The sequence below is a fragment of the Carlito syrichta genome, unplaced genomic scaffold, assembly GCF_000164805.1.
Source record: "Carlito syrichta isolate Samal-C Ts95f unplaced genomic scaffold, Tarsius_syrichta-2.0.1 Scaffold308796, whole genome shotgun sequence".
NCBI classification, from domain to species: Eukaryota; Metazoa; Chordata; class Mammalia; order Primates; family Tarsiidae; genus Carlito; species Carlito syrichta.
In genome coordinates this window covers 237,891-257,176 of record NW_007252892.1, presented here as the reverse complement: position 1 = coordinate 257,176, position 19,286 = coordinate 237,891, and positions in this window count along the sequence as shown.

The window sequence follows — 19,286 nt, the reverse complement described above, 5'->3', positions numbered from 1 at the left end:
CCCTCTCTTGCCCTGCCCACTCCCACCGGTCGCCTTTTCCACAGGTCCCCGCAGATGAATCCCTTCCTCCTCAGTACCATGCTCTGGGGTCCTTCGGGGCCACACCCACTCTGGGATCAGAGTCCAGATGACCAGTTACCCCAGCAAAAGTGCACTCAGCATGTGGGTTGAAAACCTGGCCCGTCTGCGGACTGCATCATCTTCACTTTGGATCAGGCCACAGACACAGCTCACACAGGTGCTGGCTGCTAGGGGAGATGCCAGCGGGCCCCTTCCTGGAATTCCTCATGAGGCTAATGCAGGCACAGTGTCCGCCCTGGCCGTCCTCAAGCTGCTCCTCAGGACACGGACCCCGGGGGCCTTCCGAGCACAGACCAGGCACAGCCTGCAGAGCTGGCCAGGAGCTCCTCCTCCAGCTGCCCTCCCACCAGGAAGGACATGGTTCTCATGACGTTGGCAGTGACTCAGTTGCCCAAGGGACTCGGAGAGGGATCTGGCAAGCATTACCCCACACTCAGCAACACTTCTGCACTTAATTTATGATTATTATCATGTTTCAGCAACTCCAGGAACGTTAGAAGTGACACAATAGCCACATAATCTCCCCAGTTGACACTCACATGTATGTGTAATAAAAATACTTTAATTGAATTTAATTCATTACCAGAACAACCAATACTGGTTAACAGAAAGCAATATGAATGTGCAAATACTCATTAATAATCCAGCTTTAACTAGCTCTAATAAGCTTTCCAGAAGCCATTGTCACTTCCCAAAACAAACACTGTTTAATTCTCTGCTCTGTTCTCCTTCTAGTTGGGTCTGTCCCAGCTGCCTGGGGTTGAGCAAACCAAGTGGTGTTTGCAGAAGCCAATTTTCATTTCAGCCTTGAGAGCCAGCGAAATGCATATGCTTTTCTAGGACCCCATACACATTTGCTAAAATAAGTGTATTTGCGAAACTGAAACAATCAGAGTAGACACTGAGAGAGTTTATGGACTTTTTACAATTTCAAATTCATCTTACATACACAAATGCCGTTTGCTAATATCAACCATGGGTGCCGCGGTTTAAAAATACACACAGCTTTAATGGATTATCTTAAGAAGGATCATCACCACTCATTGTTTGAATCGTTTTTCGTGATGAAACGTTCACATGTGAAATTCATTTGTTATATTCACTCAGTAAAGAACTTTTGGAGTCAAACTATGCAAGGTGCTGGGTGGTCTGGTAAGCTCGCAGAGCAGTGTGAGGAGAAGGGTCTGTCTACACTGGCAGTTATGTCTCCCACATGACTTAAGAAATACCCCCAGAAGGGCCTGTCTACACTGGCAGGTGTGTCTCCCACGTGACTTCTGAAACACCCACAGAAGGGCCTGTCTACACTGGCAGGTGTGTCTCCTACATGTCGTATAAAACCCCTGCAGGATCTTTATCTGAGGCAGAGTGAGCACTGAGACCACATCACCTCCAGGTCCTAATTGTCCTTAGAGGGGACGGAACCCAAAGTTCCCACTCGGAAGTGACTCCACCTGTTGTTTCATGGAAGTTTCCAGACCAAAGCGGCCCACGTGTTTGTACTTGCCACGTCCACACAGAGCGTCCCTCTGGGGGGACATCTTCACACCTTCCCGCCGCCTGTGCCTCCTCCTGGAGACGGGCAGGTGGGCCCCTCACACAGAACATGAAATCTCCGTCCAGGCATGCCTTTCTCTCAGTCCCACGTGACGACGCTGGTGCCTGCAATGGTCACCCCACCTCCCCTTCCGGCAGGCTGGGCTTTGCCCCACCCCTTCCCTCTCATCCCTGGACGGTGCTGGTGTTGCAGCCAAGCCCACCGCTTGCCGGCGCCTCTCACCTGACAAAACAGTTCAGAACTCTGCAGAAACCGGCCGCCCGATAGACGGCATTACACCAAGTGGCAGCCCACGACCACGCCCGCCATCCCTGCGGAGTCCCTGGGCAGGATCCTTCCTGAGGACAGGTCTGCCCTGGGCAGTGGGCATCCAGCAAACGCAGTGGGGCCCTGGTTCATTGGGGCGGGGGCAGTGAGGATGGGGGGAAAGGCAGAGAGGACGCTGGTCAGGACAGACGGTGCTGCTCGAGGCAGGAGAAAGGGGGCCCAGGCGATGCGGGAGGCTCTGCACACGCCACGCGTCACGGGTGTCGTGGACCGCACCGCGGGCAAAGAAAGACGCCGCGAGGTCGCCCGGGAGACACAGCGTTCGAGCGTGTCCAGTTGGCACACAGTACACGCATGCGGAATACATATGTGTGTAATACACACATGCACATACCTAATCTAGATTTCCAATCGATGATTTTGTGTCGCTTACGTTTGGCACTTAAAAGAACAGCCTTTGTTTTTTGAGAAATGCCCTGATGACTTAGTGTTCATTCATTTCCGGAAGGTGATTATCACACATCTGGATGCAGGCGCCCTGAGCAGAGCCGTTCGGCTTTAAATGAGCGGGACTTCTCTTCCCCCAGTGGCTCTGCTCTCGCCGGCATCGGAACTGCCACGACGACGTAAACCTGGCTTCTACAGCATCCTTCAAATGCCAGGCCCTGCCGACTCGGGACAGGGAGGCACCAGCAGCCGGCCAGGGCAGGCGCCCCTCCTCACGCGTTGGCCCTGGTTGAAGCTGTGACCACACGGTGCTTCCCAAACCCTGACTACCAGGGGAAAATGCGGGGCTAATGAAACCCATGATGCTCTTGACGAGCAAATGTGCTTTCCTTTAGGAGACGGCAAGGGTGTTTTTCCTAAATAATGACCCTCAACTTAGAGTTTTAGAGCGCTGAAATCATTTTTCCTGAAATAACTCATTTGTTCCTTGAGCCTCAGAAGCGGAACAGAATCCACAGCACAATGAAGGGAGGGCCTCGCCAGACAGATGCTTGGCCCGGTCGGCGGTACCTTCTGACGAGAATCCTGTGCCAGCCCCAGAAGACACAAGCCTGCCATCCTTGCCTTGCGGCTTCACACGATGGCCTGTCAGCGGTTGTCCTCGGCCCTGCCTCCTGCCCATGTGGCACATCCGGGCGCTCTCGGGCAAGCAGAGCACAGCTCCTGTCGCCCAGAGGCTGCCTGGTGCCCCACGGAAGGACCGAAATCGAGGCGGCAAGTGTGTTTGTCTGGCTCTAAATAAACTGCAAATGCGTGTCTGGGAGCATGGACCATCGGAGCTGCTGCCACCAGCAGACAGGCCATGAGGCCTGGGGAGAAGATGGGTCTTCCACGGCTGGGGGTGATGCCCAAGACTACCCAGCACAGAGGAAGCATAACCACGACGGCTCTTTCCCCGACGTGCGTCCACTGCTGCCATGTTTCTCAAATGACCCTGTCGAAATCAACACCCAGTATCCATGACGCAACTTCTACTCACTCCTGGAGAGACAGGGCAGATGTGGATGTCACACTTCAGCATGTAGAAACAGTCTCAACATGTCATTAACTGGGGAATTTACAGTGAGCTTTAATTGCTGAAAAAAAGATGACATATTTGCCCACTTAGAGTTTGGGACAGTAAGTTAATTTAAGTGCACAAAGTAGGTATATTTGACCAACTTGGTGTCAGATAAATCTTTCAGCATGATAACGGAAATGGCATTTATAAAGGCCATCATGAGCAGAGCTAGAGGCATGCTTTCTTGAGCAGCTTCACTCAGTCAAGACCTTACAAAGCTTCATCCATTGTCCGGCTCTCATCAGGTTCTAGCCAGGCCAATTATAGCCGAGGGTGTATATTTCAAGTTAACGCTGATTGAATGCTGACTGTCAGCCAAATATTGTTCTTTGTGCCTTGTGAGCTTTATGTAGTTTCTTACAATAACCTGGCGAGGCAGATAATTTTATCACCATCATTTTCCAGGAGAGGAGATGGGGATTTAGGATGAAGGGTTTCCTAAGGTCGTGCATCTAATAAACGCTGGCTCCCATGGTCGCCGGTCCCCTGGCTACGAGGCGCTGCAGTCAGGCCGGATGAGTGGGAGGAAAGGCAGAACCACCTCTCACACTCACCTCTGTGCACCGGACGGCACGCCGGGGCGCACGTGCTTCTCCTCGGGTCATCCCCTGCGGGCGACACCATCAAGCGAGTCTGCTTCCTCACCTGGGTGGAGAGAACGTAGCTGACTTGTCCGTGGTCACGGGTGTCCAGTCAGGAAGGAGGGTCTTGAGAGTGTCGGGGTGAGAACGTCACCCTTCACCCTCATGGCGATGAAGGACGGCACTGGCGGGAGCATGCGGCCAGCAGTGCTCTCCTTCCCCCGCCGCCTGAGCCCGGACGTCTGGCTGAGGGCATCGCTCTCCTGGGCACACACACAGGCCCTGGACAAGCAGCCCAGCAGCTTTCGAGGATGTCCAGGGCCAACGCCATCAGCTCTGGGGCTGAGTGGGCTTTTTCTCCATCTCCCACCCCACCCTGCCTGCGCCCCCAATCCTGGGCTCTTCAAGAGCAGCCTGGTGACGCATTGTTGGCCCACACCACCAGAGGCAAGCCAGGCTCAGCCCTGATCTCTGCCTGTGTCCTGTGGCCATAAAACAGGAAGCCCTGGGCTGGGCCTCCAAGCTGCCACCGGCCTCCAGCACAGGTTAGGGGTCCTCAGAGTGCCTCCCCCAGGGGCAGACTTCAGACCTTGAGGGTGCTGATGGATGGGGCTCAAGAGTGCTTTATCCACAGTCCACAGGTTCCCAATGCTATGGGTGGGGGCATGTCAGCTGGACTCAGACACCTCTGGTGACAGGGACTCACTGTCTCCTGAGTGGGTTTCCTGCTTCTCTCCAGGAGCCCTATTCTGTCCTCAGACAATTCTCAGAGGTTGCACCTTTGCAGGAATGCAGCTTGTCTCATTTTCGTTTGGTAATCATAGTCTTACTTCTTAGATGGAAGGGGTTAAGGTCAAGTTGTCTCTTCTAAACACTTAGTTTTCCAACGGGACCAGCTGGGAAGGGAGTGGCAGGCACCACGTTTCCCATTCAGTAGGACACTTACCAGTGCCGCTCAAAAGAAAGTCGGTGAAAGTGACCCGTGAGAAAACAGCAATTCTACCTTTCGGGAAAGGTTAAAAACAAGGGGCAGATTTTGCAGTTCATCACAGTTAGGGGGACTCACATGACCCATTTGCATTTTGACTTGAAATAGGAGGGAAACACAGTTGAGAGAAATAATAAATACTGATGCTCTCTAAGCCAGACACACAAGCTCAGCCAAAACCTCAAGTGCTTTCCAGGTAACAGACCAGCCTGATGGAAGTCCCATTATGCCAGAGAGATTTACAGGCAGTGGGGTATGTTTTGTGTGTGTGTGTGTGTGTGTGTGTGTGTATGTGTGTGTTTGTGTACATGCTTATTACCACAAATATTTTTATGGGGGAATCTTTTGAACATTATAAACTATAAAAGAAACCATTTCTGCTTTGTATGTCATTTGAAATATATATTGGTGAGACAATCGTTTTTTAAAAGGTGACTAATGATAAATAATGTATTTCAGTAAAAGAAAATTAAGGATACAAGGAGAAACTTCCAAACAGGACATTATGGTGACCATAACACCTTCTGACTGGAGAAAGGCTGCCCTGTAGTCTTCCCTGGTGAGAATTGTAAGATCCCACATTTACACTGTGTGAAGTTAATGTACACTCAGAGTCCATGGAAAGTGTAGATTTTAGGGAAAATAATTCATTGTTTTGTCCTCATTCTTAGTTGCTCTTGCTAAAAGGTAAGGTTAGTGAAATCCAAGAAACACTAATAAATCACAATATCTTTTTAAAAAATCCATAGTTTTGTCTTTTGCAGGAGACTTGCTAGACTTTCCAATAAAAGAATTCCGTAGTTAACAAGGAAGTTATGAGCTACCAACATTGGAACCTGTTATATTATTTGGCACCTGATATCAAGTCATTCAGCAAAAAGCCTCAGGGCACTGACATCTGAACCCAGCATTGGAATGAGCTATCTCATGAGAGCTGATGGATTTCGGTCGAGGCAACTGTATCCAGTAGTGGAGCTGCCTTGGGTTGCTTGTTGTGATTTCATGGAAACAAACAGAGTGAACAAGCCAACACTGGGTCTTAAAACCCCATAGGCCATGGTTTAAAATACAGCATTTTCTCAAGGAGAGAAAAGGTCTGTGTTTGCTTCCACTGGGGTTTTAGCTAAATATCATCATCAGCTAAAGGAGAAGAAAAGGCTAATTCATCGGGGCCTTGGGAAGCACCTGATTTTGTCCCCCTCCCCAGCTGTGCAGGGAGACTCTGGCCCCCTGTGTCTTGGCATCCACTATGACCAGCAGCCTTTTTCATCCATCTGCCTCCCACACCATTCACGTCCTTCTGTTGAGATGTGCTCTCTGGAAATTTCTTTAAAGTGTTCTCCAGTTGTGCATCTGTCCCTCACCTCAGCACAAACACATCCACACGCATCACATTTTAAAAAGGTTTCCAGACCCCAAAGACTCATTCTCCATATTAATGTCATCAGTGACTTCTTTTTGAAAACTTGGTCCAAAAGCTCTGAAATCAGACTCAGAACGCGCACTAGATCAGGAACTCTTTGTCTGCATCACATCATAGACACGCAGAACGCTTCCTGGCACAAGGTAGGTGCTCAGCAGAGGCTTCTCGGATGAGTCACCTGCCCAAATCTTCTATCTGCACGCCCTCTGGAGGCCAGCACCTGGGCCCTGAAGGGAGGCCGCCCCCAGTTCCCAGGCCTGTGCAGGGAAGGCTGGAAGTTCACAGACACAGTCAGTGGTGGAGTGGCACACGCAAGTGCTGGCAAAGGGACTTGAAGGTCGACTTACTAGGGTCGTACAGTTTGCAGTGTTTTCCTGCAAGCATGCGTCACAGCCAAGCAGATCGTGGGATCAGAAAAAAGAACATGTCGACATAATTCACACAAAATAAACAAAAGCAAGGTAAAGAAGTAGCTAATGGAGTTGGCCTGCTACCACAAGTGCAATTCGCCTCCGGGCTTTCAAAGTATATAATTAGCTCAAGGGCGCATCCACAAACGCTCACTCACTCGCACACCCACACTCACAGCCACTCACACTCACAGTTACACACTCAGTTATCCACACACTCACACTCACTCACGGTCACTCACTCTCTCCACTCACACACCCGTTCATAGTCACTTGCCCACACTCACCCACTCACTCACACTCAGCTGCCTGCTCACACGACTCACTCACTCCTACTCATGCTCACATCCACTCACACCTCACAGTCACACACTTGTTCTCACTTCCACTCACACACTCACCTCCACTCACACTTACAGCCACTCACACTCACACCCACGCACACATTCACACACTCACACAGCTACTCATTCACTCACATCCACCCACGCATTCACACTCACATCCACTTGCAGATTCACACCTGCTCCCTCACACCCATTGACACACTCACTCACACCCATTCACACACTCGCAGTCACTCCCACTTACACCCACTCACACACTCACACTCATTCATGCACTCACACCTGCAACAATGAAACAGCAAAAGAACGAATTTGATCGGCTCCATGTTTTTGTAAGGGGGTTTAGCATAGGCTCCTGCACACAGGCTAGGAGAATTTTAGAGCGCTGAGATAAAATGCACAAACAGCCATTGTGTAGTTTTCAAAACTAACTCTGGGATGTTGAGTGAAATATGTGAACAACCAGCTTGTTAATGATTTACAGCAACAAGGAGGTCTGGCCATCACTGCATGATAGACCTGTCCCCAAGGACAAAGACACTCCACTTACCTCCCCAGAGCCTCACTGGCATCCAGATGTCTATGGGCGCTGGTCCCACCCTGCCTCCACCCTGAACGTGGACAGAACCTGAGGTGTGCACTGACGTGCAGGGCTCCTGAGAGCGCTAGTCCACCATCTTCTTGGACAGCTGCCTCTCCAGATAAAGTCCCCATCCCCGCTCAGCTCCTTGACTCTCCACTTGTTGGCTGTCATGTAGTGAGCATATGGGTTCGAATTGCTTACACACTCACACTCCCTCACAGACCTGGCTGGGAACTGCAGCAGGGGCACCTGGGAGAAGAGGGAGAGGTGGACGGGCCTTGGCACCGACCCCTCTAGGTCTGGGAAAGTCTCGTGCTCCGTAGTACCTCTTCTTAATTAGCTGTGTCATCAAGACTAGCCAATGCCCCACCATGTATGAGAGGGACTGAAGGGTCAGGGTGTCTTTCGGGTGATGCTATCAGCCAGTGAGGATGTGGGAATGCTCTTCTACTTTACAGAGGAGGAAACTGAGGCACACACCCCGGAAGGACACAGGACTGGGGGGCAGCAAAGCTGGAATTTAGTGCTTAGCTCTGACAGGCCCTACTCTGCCCACCCTATCAAAGGCTAGTGTCTTAGATAAATAAAACACACCCGGAGCACAGAAAAAACAGAGCAAAACAAATTTTTGCCTACAGCATGTTAATGATGTTTTAAATGAAAGTTCTGAATTTTCCCCTTTGCAGAGTTTTTAATGCAAAGTCTTCGCATGTGAAAACTTGGCCACTTGGGGACTGAGGGCTCCAGACTTGCTCTCGTGTCAGGGGCAGCAACTGTTACACTTGATGTGCTAACTGCAGGCTAGACAGCTGCAGGTCATTACTAAGCAGGGTCACCGGAGGGTGGCTCGGAGTGGGGGCTGGGTTCCCTTCATTATTTTATTCTTCCCACAGAAACCAGGCAGACACAGCCTCAGAGAAGAAGTAAGTGAATTGCTGGGGGTGTCCCCATGGCCTCCGAGGACAGGAAAGACCCAGGCTCAGCGCCAGGGACAGACCCCGCCCCCAAGGGTTCTGCTCCGGCTGTGATGGGCTTAGCACCATGGACAGCCCCGCTCCCTCCCCCAGAAGGTTCTGGTCCTGCCGAGATGGTTTCGGCACCACAAACAGCCCCCGCTCCCTTCCCCAGAGGGTTCTGCTCCCGCGGTGATGGCTCAGCACCACGGACAGCCCCACCCTCTCCCAGACGGTTCTGGTTCCCCTGTGATGAGCTCAGCACCACGGACAGCCCCCGCTCCCTCTCCCAGAGGGTCCTGCTCCCGCGGGGATGGCTCAGCACCACGGACAGCCCCCTTCCCCAGAGGGCCTGGTCCCGCCGTGATGGGCTCAGCACCACGGACAGCTCACCCTCCCAGAGGGCTTTACTCCTCTGAGCCAAGGTCCTTTCCAGCTCAGCATTCAGCTCCAGAATCTCCCCAGTTTTGCTGAGAAGAGCAGGCAGGCTCCTTTGCTGTCTCTGCAGAAACCCAACCCCAGATCTGAGCCCAGCTCTGTGAGTGACTTGGAACGTGGGGAGTGATGGTGACAAGTGCCGCTGGATTCAGCTGGCCCAGAAACCGCCCCGAAGAGTGGACTGCCAACCAGCCCAGCCGTGTGCAGCCAGGGTGGCACGGCCTCCTCCCCGCCTTACCACGAAGAGCTCCACGCCGGGACTGCGTGTGGCTCCCAGGCCACCACCCCTCAGCTCAGGATAGGCAAGCGCTCAGGTCACCCAGGGGCAGGTGTGAGAATGGCCTTTGGGGAGATGGGCCTTCACGGTACCATCTACATGGCCAAGGTCCCCGGTCAGCCTCCTGCGCCAGCCACAAGAGCCCACGCGTCGTTTTTAATGCAGGCAGTGTCTCTGCAGGGCCTTGGCAGTCCCTTCCCCCAGACTGTGCGCTTGCGGTGTGCCAGCCACGCCACCACTGATGTACTGCGCTGGGAGCAGCACTCCATCAACATCCCCGACCTGCCACTGCCGCCCAGCGCTCCCTGTCCCCAGGCCTCTTGCTTACAGAGGAAAATTATTCACTTGCTTGTATGTTTCATGCAAAACAAACTATTTTTAGCTGCCGGCATCGATCACCCCTTGCTGCTATCAAGGCTCGGTCGGGGGAGCGGAGAGGGGAAAGGACAGAGGAAGGGGGACTCTCGAGCTTTGCCTCCAGAAAGCTGAATGTGCACATGCGGGTGGTGACACGGGTATCATAGGCGGTGACAGGGAGGCGTGCAGGTGGCCCGATCGCTGTCACAGGAGCTTTGTCTTCGCCCGCCTGGTGCCCGTGCGGAGTGGACGGGCGACGACGTCTGTGGTGCGCCTGCGATTTTTCTTGTCTGCACGAGCAGAGCCCTGTGGAGCCTCCACCTCTGATGGTCTCCCACTTCCAGGAAGGGCGGGCAGACTTTCCCACGACTCCTGTGATCCAGTGACGACTGGGCTGGATCAGACTCCCCTTCCGGAGGTGCGAGAGGCTCACTTTGTTTTGGTAATGCTTAAATTTATGACAGACGATTTTGCTCTCAAATGATTCTGCCTGGGGCTCTTGGAGTGTGACTTTGTAATGCTAATTTTCATAGGCACTTTCCAAAGTGCATGTCCTGCCTGTACAAACACAGGGGAAAAAGATGGGGTGGGCTGCGGAGTGCAGGGGCCTGGTGGAGGGGGGTCTTCACGTACCTCGTGCCTGTGCAAGAAATGATACTTGGCAAAAATCTCCATACATGGGAAGCTGGGATCAGAGATGAAAGTCATTGGCACTGGGACCCTCGCAGGGGCTGGAAAGGCTGGGTCTGTCGCAGGGAACATGGGGTGACGCGGAGACAAAGGCTCTGAGCATGCAAGACACAGAAATTGGAGGAGCCAGTGGCAGGGCTGCTTGCTCGGCGGTGCGCTGCCCACCTGTCTTGCTGAAGTGCAGGGCCAGGTTGGCTCTGAAGCCCCAGGATGAGTCAGCAGAGGGCAGGTCCCAAGTCCCACAGAGGGAGAAGGGTGGACCTGGGCTGAGAGGGGTGGGTGGGTCCGCAGACCGCGGGCTGCTCTGGCTGTGGCGCCCCCCTGTTTCGCCAGCGCCGCTGCGAGGCAGCCGGAGGTCCTGGCACGATGCACGGCACACCCATCCCAACACAGCTTCCAGCCTGAGTTCCCGAGGTTCACAAGGAGAAAGCATGCACCTCAAGACCGATGCTGACTGCGACCACTTCCTCGCCTGGCCCAGGGTGTTCTCAGCTGCAGAAAACTCAAGCCCACACCGTGATGCATGCAATGCACATTGGCCAGTTCTGAGCCCACTGGAGACCCCTACCACAGCTGCCTTCCTGCGCCCACGCTGTCCACACTTCCTCTCCCCCATGGAATAGCAGTGCTAGCTGCTCCCTGGCCTCCGCTTGGCATTGGCCTTGATGCCCACACCCCGAGGCCCAGGGTCTCCTCTTTTGTCTGGAGCACTCTTCTCATTGCTCACCCCCCTTCGCCCGTCAAGCCTCATTCACTCATAAAGCCAGTGGGTCCCTCGTCCACTGTCAGGCATGCCGCGGGGTGGTCTCTGGCCCTGCCTGTATGGAGTGTGCAGCAGACATAAGAAAAGCGGCAAGGAGTCACAGCTGGGGAGGCGTTAGGAAGCATGTCCAGGGATGCAGGGAGGGGACACCCAGTCTGGTGCGGGACAGGGGTACCCACCCCAAGCTGGGAGGGGTCACCCAGCCCCATGCTGAGAGGACCAGGTAGGCTCTGGAGGAAGAGACGCCCATGCTGACGATGCAAGAATGAGCTTGGCCTAGCTAGGGTCAGTGTAACCCCCCAAGGGATCTCTGCCAGAGCAAGCCCGAGGCTTTCCACGTGGCCCACACGCTCAGGAAAGGCCAGGACCTGGGGATGCCGCCCGTCCCATGTTGGCCTCCCTTGCTGTGACGGCTTTAGCCATCTTGAGGTCCCTTTGACAGCATGACAGCATGGCCCTGAGTCCACGTGCACCCAGACCGTGTGCACACTCAGAGACCTTTCTAGCTCAGGTGCATTCTGTGATGTTTTGTGCATCATTTGAACCCATGAGCATCATGGGTCTTGTAGAAAAATAAAAGAGAAATTTAGGCCTGTAAAGATAAACTCTTAATGGGAGCGGATGTGAATTACTACTGGGAAGGGTGGCGACTTTGGCAGGTGGCTTGACTGCACAGGGAACTCACATTGCTGCCAACGTGATTGCAGAAGGCTGTTGGGTTGAACCCATCAGCAGCAAAGCACCTGTCTTCCCATGACCTGGGAGTGGGACTCTGGACTCAAAGATACTGGTGGTGTCCTGTAACCCTTGGAGTTGAATTCTTCACTCCAAATCCTAACTGGCAACAGTCCGTTCTGTCTCTAAATTCTCTACTCCAGCTTGACACCTTGACTCCCACTTCCCTTTTAATTTGCTTTGACACATGAGAGGGAAGCGTGCTGTGTCATTTGAAATGCTCACAAGCTCAGTGGAGATGCCAGGAATGCACCAAGGTGTGTTTACTGCACAAAACTAGGAACTGCACAAATGCTCGGACATAATCCTGCCACTTCCGGAGTGCCTTTGACCAGAAAGCAGGAGAGTTTCGCCTGACCTTGGAAATAAGGCAGCCCTCAGTGACAGGGGCTGATGAAGAAATGAATAGACCTGACAACTTCCACTGGATGAGGAAATTGTGAAAGAACCACACGCTGTGCCATGCCATGCCATGCCATGCTACCACCAACACTCACATGAATGAGTGTTCTTACACTAACCATGCTATTTATTACAGATCCACGTGGCTTTTGAGACATAATTAAAAATGGTAAATAATCGCAGAGACCATCACCAAGGTAAATGAGTGGTTTCCAGCTCTTTCATTTCAAAGCCCTTTTCAGGAACAGTAGAAAAAGAAAGTGCTTTAGAGTTCTTTGTAGAAACATTATAGGAAACACTTGCAAGATTGCAGGAGTCACATCTTTCCTTCAGTGGTGTCTTCTTTTACCATTGGCTCCTAAAACACACACACACACACACACACACACACACACACACACACACACACACACACGATGGATATACATATCCACTTACTTATATATATTCATCTTATTTATTTAGGGTGCATTCCAAACTGGAAGCTTTAATCGATAGGTCTGAAACACCATCAAGCTGGTGGACACAAAGTTCTGGAAGGGTAGGCACCTGCCTTCTCCGAGCATCATTTAGGGAGACCCAACAAGTTTGGGGTTTAAAGACATGTAGGCATGTTAGCAGAAAGCTTAGGAAACATATTTTTACAGGTTTTATTTTTGTGTGTGGGAAAGCAGGATTTATTGAGAGGACAGAAAAGCTCCCAGAGCGGGAGGGGACCCGAGGGGGTTGCCCATTTTTACAGTTTTAAAAAGCTTCTTCCTTTCTTCTCCTTCAAGTGTAAGATTTCTCTGGCCTTTTGAGCTCCTGCCAATGATTACAGGAAGTTCTTGCTGTATCTCTCCTGGACTCTCCCCTTTGCTTCCCAAAATAATTCATCCCGCACAATGACACGCTCTTCAAAGCGGGATCCATCCCCAGCCCTCACACGTGACCAGGCACAAAGCAATGCTCTTCACCCTGAGGCTTGGTGCCAGGAAGGACATGCCGCGAGGTTTATTCCAGCCCAGTTCTTGGGTATCCCTGGGATGCCTCATGCACGGAACTAAAGCCACACTGGCCTCAAGACAGGCAGGGAGTCACAGAACAGTTCATTTAAAAGTACATTTCCCTAAGAGCAACCTGTTTTTCCCCACATGACTTCACAGTTTTACAAAATAATCAGCATTATGCTCTGAATCATCCTGCCTGCGCCCAAGATCTGTGAACTTGGAACATAAACATCACGTAAGAATCGGTCCACATTCGTGTTCAGCCAGGAGATTCTGGCCTTCCTGGGAGCATCTTTTCACACAATCCACCCCAGTACTCTTTGAATCGCCTTTCTCTGTTAATGCAAGTTCAGAAGATACATCTGTAGCTGTATTGACTAACAAAATCCAGCCAAAGCAAAGCCATTATCTTAACAGAAAGGTGACCACACTCAGATAATTTTTGATTTATTGAAGAGATGAAGTCCTGTCAAGTTGCCCAGGCTGGTCTCGAACCTGTGGACTCAGATAGTCCACTCGCCTCGGCCTCCCAAAGTGCTGAGCCACAGAACCCGGCCTATATGCCACCTAATTTAAAAGTGACTTCAGTGTGTCGGGCCGAGGAGTCAGCACCACTGCCCTGTGGTGGGCATGGTTGCTGTCATCTTAGAGGGAAACCGAGGCTGGCTGGGATGAAACTGCTTGAGCAAATCAGGATGCTAGGAATCAGCAGCACTAGACCTGCTGGTCACTAGGCTGGGCCCCTTCTCAAGAGTTTGCATTTGGACAGCACCTCACAAAGGACATCATCCTATTTGGCGCAGAAATTTTGAGAAAGTAGCTGCCCAGTTGAAGGCCAGAGACTCACACAAGGTAGCCCGGACGCACAGTTTCTAATGCAGACACAGATTTCAGATTTCAACTCAAGCGGCATTGGCCTGGACCCTTCAATCGATATTTGGTTGGATCAATCTAATGCTTGAGTGGAACCAAATTCATAGAAAGAAAGACTTTTCTACGGCTTTTGAAATGTCCTCAGTAAGGTATGTGGTCGGAGATCACATCATAAACCAGCATCACTTAGAGCGATTTCAAAGTCCAATGCGACTCTTGAAGGCACACCCTCCAGCACGAGGCATTCCCAGTCGCCCACAGGAAGGGCCTTTCAATTTCCAGCAACACTCTCCCGGTCCCCCAACATGTCTGATCTTTCCTGGCCGTTCTGAGCCATGGTAATCTCGCCCTCCTAGTGTCTCTGTTGCTTACGTGACCGCGACCTGTGTCCACTTAGGCTTTTGCTCTTTTTTCTGCAGGCAGCCACGATGGGGGTCTCAAATGTTTAGCACATGAAAGGAATCCTCACTTGTTGATGACTTTGCCTGGAATACCTCCTAGCCAGAAGGCCAGATGGAGCAGGAGCTTGCCCCTGGTGGACAGGACGTGCCCCCGAGCCGGCGGCTGTGCCCTGACGGCACGGCCATGAGACCTAAGGTCCCCATTCCAGCTCACTAGGCCACTGATTTCTGGCATCAACTGCGCTATTGGGGGAACAGCCCTGGGTGTGTCCAGGCAGACAGGATAGCTCTCTGGTTCCCTTGATCATCTTGGATCTGTGATCTGCATGTAAGGATTCTTGAAATGACCGAGACAGCTTCGAAACCGTGAGGCCGCCGGCTTCCCGAGGGGCGAGGATGACACAAACACAGTGACTTGCGATCCTGCCTCCACCCTCGGACTGGACGGCTCACCGTCTATCTTTTCACAGGTATAAACACAGTCACCAGCTCTCTCTGAAGGGCTCTACGATGTCAGATGCCGATGACAGCTAAGCCGTCGGTGACCGGCTGCCAGGACCTGCGGGGGGTGCACCTGCAAACTCTACCATGTGACTGGGAGACTTTCATTCCTTTTGGAGGCTGAGAGTTTAATGACAGTTCTGCAAAGACGGAGGTTTATAGGCCAGCTCGTCTTTTTTGGGGGAAAAACACATCCTGGGTGTCTGGAACCTCCTCACCCTTGGGCTGTTCCTTACAGACAAAGTGCTAGGTCTGCCGGTGGGCCCTGCTCTTGGGTCACGGAGTCAGGCACTCAGAGGGCGGCGAGACTCTGACGCCCGACAGCCAGGTGCCTCAGGGCCTGTGCTGGGGAAAAAGCTAAGAAGGCCACGAGGGATGGGGGTGCTGCCTTGGAAACATGCCGGCTGGTAGGCCGAACCTCCGCCGAACACAGAGCGGCACGTGGATGTGGACTCCCCGTACCTTTTCTCTGTGGGCCTCTCGGCCTCTTCTGGGAGAGAAGCGTCAGACACTGGCCTCACTGTCCCAGGCATCCTTGCCGCAGGGCCATAGAGGTGTAATCCCCCTGCCCCTTGCTGTCTTATATTGGGCGGGTGCCTGCCTCCCTGGCATCTGTCAGCCCTACACCGTGTGGAATGCCCCTTCCTGCGCACCTGTTACAGTCCCATGCAGGCGGTGAGGGACGGCGACGTGGAGCTGGTCGGCTGGAGAACTGCGGTTGCCTTGGGTTTTTTAGCCCCGTACATATTCCCACCGCGGAGGGGTGAGGGCCACAGGCAAACGCGATGTCCCACGACCACCGAAGCACGTGTTCCAGGGGGAGGTGTGGGGGCCGGCCACGCAGCCGCCCCAGCCCGGGCGTCAGAAGCCCCCTCCCTCCTGAGCGGAGGTGACTTCAAGGACTCTGAGGGCCGCGCACCCGCCCCTGTGCCAAGGTGAGCAGCACACGTCTCAGATGCCTGCTCTCCCCTCGGGAGGCAGACGGCCCGGCATCTGTGTGGCGGTGGGGACGGCAGTGCCAGTTGCCGGCCGCAGCATGACAAATTACCTCTCTTCCAGTATCAGAGTGGGGACAGTTATCGCCACAGCATCCTCCAGATGGGCCTAATTAAACTATTAGCCAATGAGCAGGGTCTGACGGCTCCATCAGGCACCTCCTGTGCTTAAATAAACAGCCTGGGATAAACAGAGCCTTCACGGAGCCCACGCACGGCTGTGCACGCCTCCTGGCCTGAGGTCTTGTGGGTCAGCCCCGGTGAGCCCACAGGGCAGGCCGGCCCTGGCAGGCCGTCTTCCCAGTGTTCCAGATGCACCTTGAGTGACACAGCAGTGGTGATGCTAGGGAGGGAGCGGCGCCCAGCCAGGCCAGGGTCGCCCTCCCATCAGCTGTGCCCATCTGCCAACATGCCCAGAGAGCCACGTCTCCTGGCATGCGGGCGCTTCCCGCCATCTTGTGAGTCCGAGATGCCAGGGCCTTGGTGACTAAGTGTGTTTCTCCACATGCAGAAGTGCCAGGCCTGTGCCGTCTGCCACGAATAATGATCGCATGTTAGGGATGCACTTCATGCGTAAGGAATGAAGGCACCGGATGGCAAAGTGGTGTCTTGCGGCGCGGAAGATGACCGTCCACGCAGCTCAGGGCTCATGCCAGCTCTGGGGGCTCCTCACCCAGCGCAACCTGGGGTCCTGCTGGGAGAGCGGAGCCAGGCCCAGAGAGCGCGCTCACCTCTCCTGCTGCAGTCACTTCTGGGTTCCGAGCCATTTTACGGAAGCTCAGTTGAGAAGTGTCAGTTCTTGAGAAAAAGCCAGGCCAAGGGACACATGGCAAGCGAGCGATTGGAGTATGCTACATGCACGCCTTCAGGATGCGCGCCTGGCCGCCAGCTGCGGGCCCCTGGGGTCCTTGCCCGGGATGGGTCGTGCCTTCCTACTGGGGTTGTGGTCATCGGGCTCCACCGACTCGGAGGAGCTCTGCCTGGGCCCCCAGTCCATCCTGACGTTCTGGGAGGTCCCACAGTATGAAAACCAATGCTGTTCTGTCTCCGGCCCATGCCCACTGAGAACTGCCACCCTCGCACCCCGAGACACAGCCCTAGCGATCTAAGGGATGGCTTGGCTGGGCCACGGGTCTCCGCGTGGGGACGCTGCAGACACAGCCACAACCAGGACTGGCAGGACCCTTCCTGGTTCAATTCATCCCGTGTCTCGGGCCACCCCTTGCCCAGCGGTGCCCAGAGCGCCCATGCTCCTCTTGGGAGGGCAGCTTCCCCCAGAGCTGGCCTTCCTTGTCCGGCACCTCCCTCCTTCCACTGGCACCTGCTCTCAGGGGAGCACGAGGCACCTCCCAGGGCAAATTACCAACAGCACCTTTGTGTGCCATGAGCATGGCACTTCTCTTTCCCCAGAGCTGGGCCCTGGTGTGTCAGAAGGCCGTCGCCCGAGAGGGTGCTCATGTGTCCTTCTTCTCATTCATGTCCTTGTGCTACCGGGTAGAGCAATGGTGCATGAGGTTCTGTTCCGGCCTTTCCAGTTCTCCTGAAGCCAAATCTCCCCGAGGCCGGCCTTCTCGGTGCTGGACAGCTTCACCAGCAAGGGACACTTATTACCTATTTCAGTTTTTAGAGGCAGGATCTCGCTCTCTCACCCTGGCTGACATGCAGTGGTGTGATCGTGGCTCACTGCAGCCTGGACCTCCTGAGCTCAAAGGACTCCTCCAGCTTCAGGCTTCCCAAAGTGCTGGGATTATAGACACACACTCCCATGCCTGGCTAATGTTTTTATTTTTTTGTGGAGATGGGGAACTCCCTAGGTTGTTCAGGATGGTCTTGAACTTGTGACCTTGAGGGATCCTCCCACCCCAGGACAACAGGCGGGAACCACCGCGCCCAGCCCCTTATGACCTATTTTTGATGAGAATTAGATGCTGCTGAATGTGTCTGTGTGTTTCCCCCTCTAGTGTTAGCCCTGGGTTAGAAAAATAAACAGGAGGGAGGGATGGGTGAGGTGGGTTCTGGCAGGGCCGAGGGGTGCAGCTTTACTCCAGGGACTTCTCTGCAGGCTGTCCCCAGGGAGCGCTGGCTCCTGCCCCACCTGTGCTGTCACCACCAGCCATGTTGGACAACAAACCGCTAGAACAACAGGGTGCTTAAGCACCACAAAGCACTGTGCCACAGAGATGGTGCTGACCACAGCCACGGCCCAGGGGACCCTGTGAGTTACACCCACAGGGCAGACGTGAGGAAGAGAAAGGCGCCCATGCTGATGCCCAGATGGAACGCTCTGGGTTTTTTGCAAGGCCCGTCAGCTCCACCAGACGCAAAAACACCTCTGCGGCGCACACTTAATGATAACTAATTGGCTATCGATTGGCCATTTGTTCTAACAGAGCCCCTGGAAAACTGCCACTGGAATGAGGGAGCACCAAGTCTCTGTTTTCAGCTGTTCTCTGCTCCAGGTCAAAGCTCCGCATTTGGAGGGGCTCTAGGAAGGAGGCAGAAAGCCACATCGGAGAAAGTGGAATGAGCAAAACTGAACACTGAAAGTGCCTTTCATTGGAGGACACCCTGGTGGGCACAGCTGACTCCGAGCCGGAAGCTCGTGGCTGGGGGCCCTCTGACCAGTCAGCGCAGGACAGGCAAGTTCCGAATGTCTTCAATGGCATCCCTGCTCATAATGAATGCTGTGGATGCCCACTGGCCTCTTGGAGGGAGAAGGGAGATCTGTGTTTCCCGTTTGCATTACAGGGTGCTTCTGTGTGAACAGGTTTTATGAGATGTGCTTGATGCGAGTCGTGAGTCTGGTGCAGGAGGCGTGAGCTGCACCGCCACGCCTGTCCCATCTGTCTGGCTCCACCACGACACAAGAGTGCTTGGATCCCATCTTTCAGAGCACCGAAGTGCACCCACTGAGGAGCACGGTCTGTGTAAGATCACAAGCCCTTTCATTAGCATACTCCTGGGGCATTTTGCAAACAGGAAATAGGCCAGTTTCAACTCTCAAGGCAATGGCTCATGTGCATGGGGGTGAATGAGCCTTCTGGGAAGCAACTTTGAAATAACTCCCTTTGGGTGAATAGAGCGGTGTATGCTCTTCCAAGGACCTG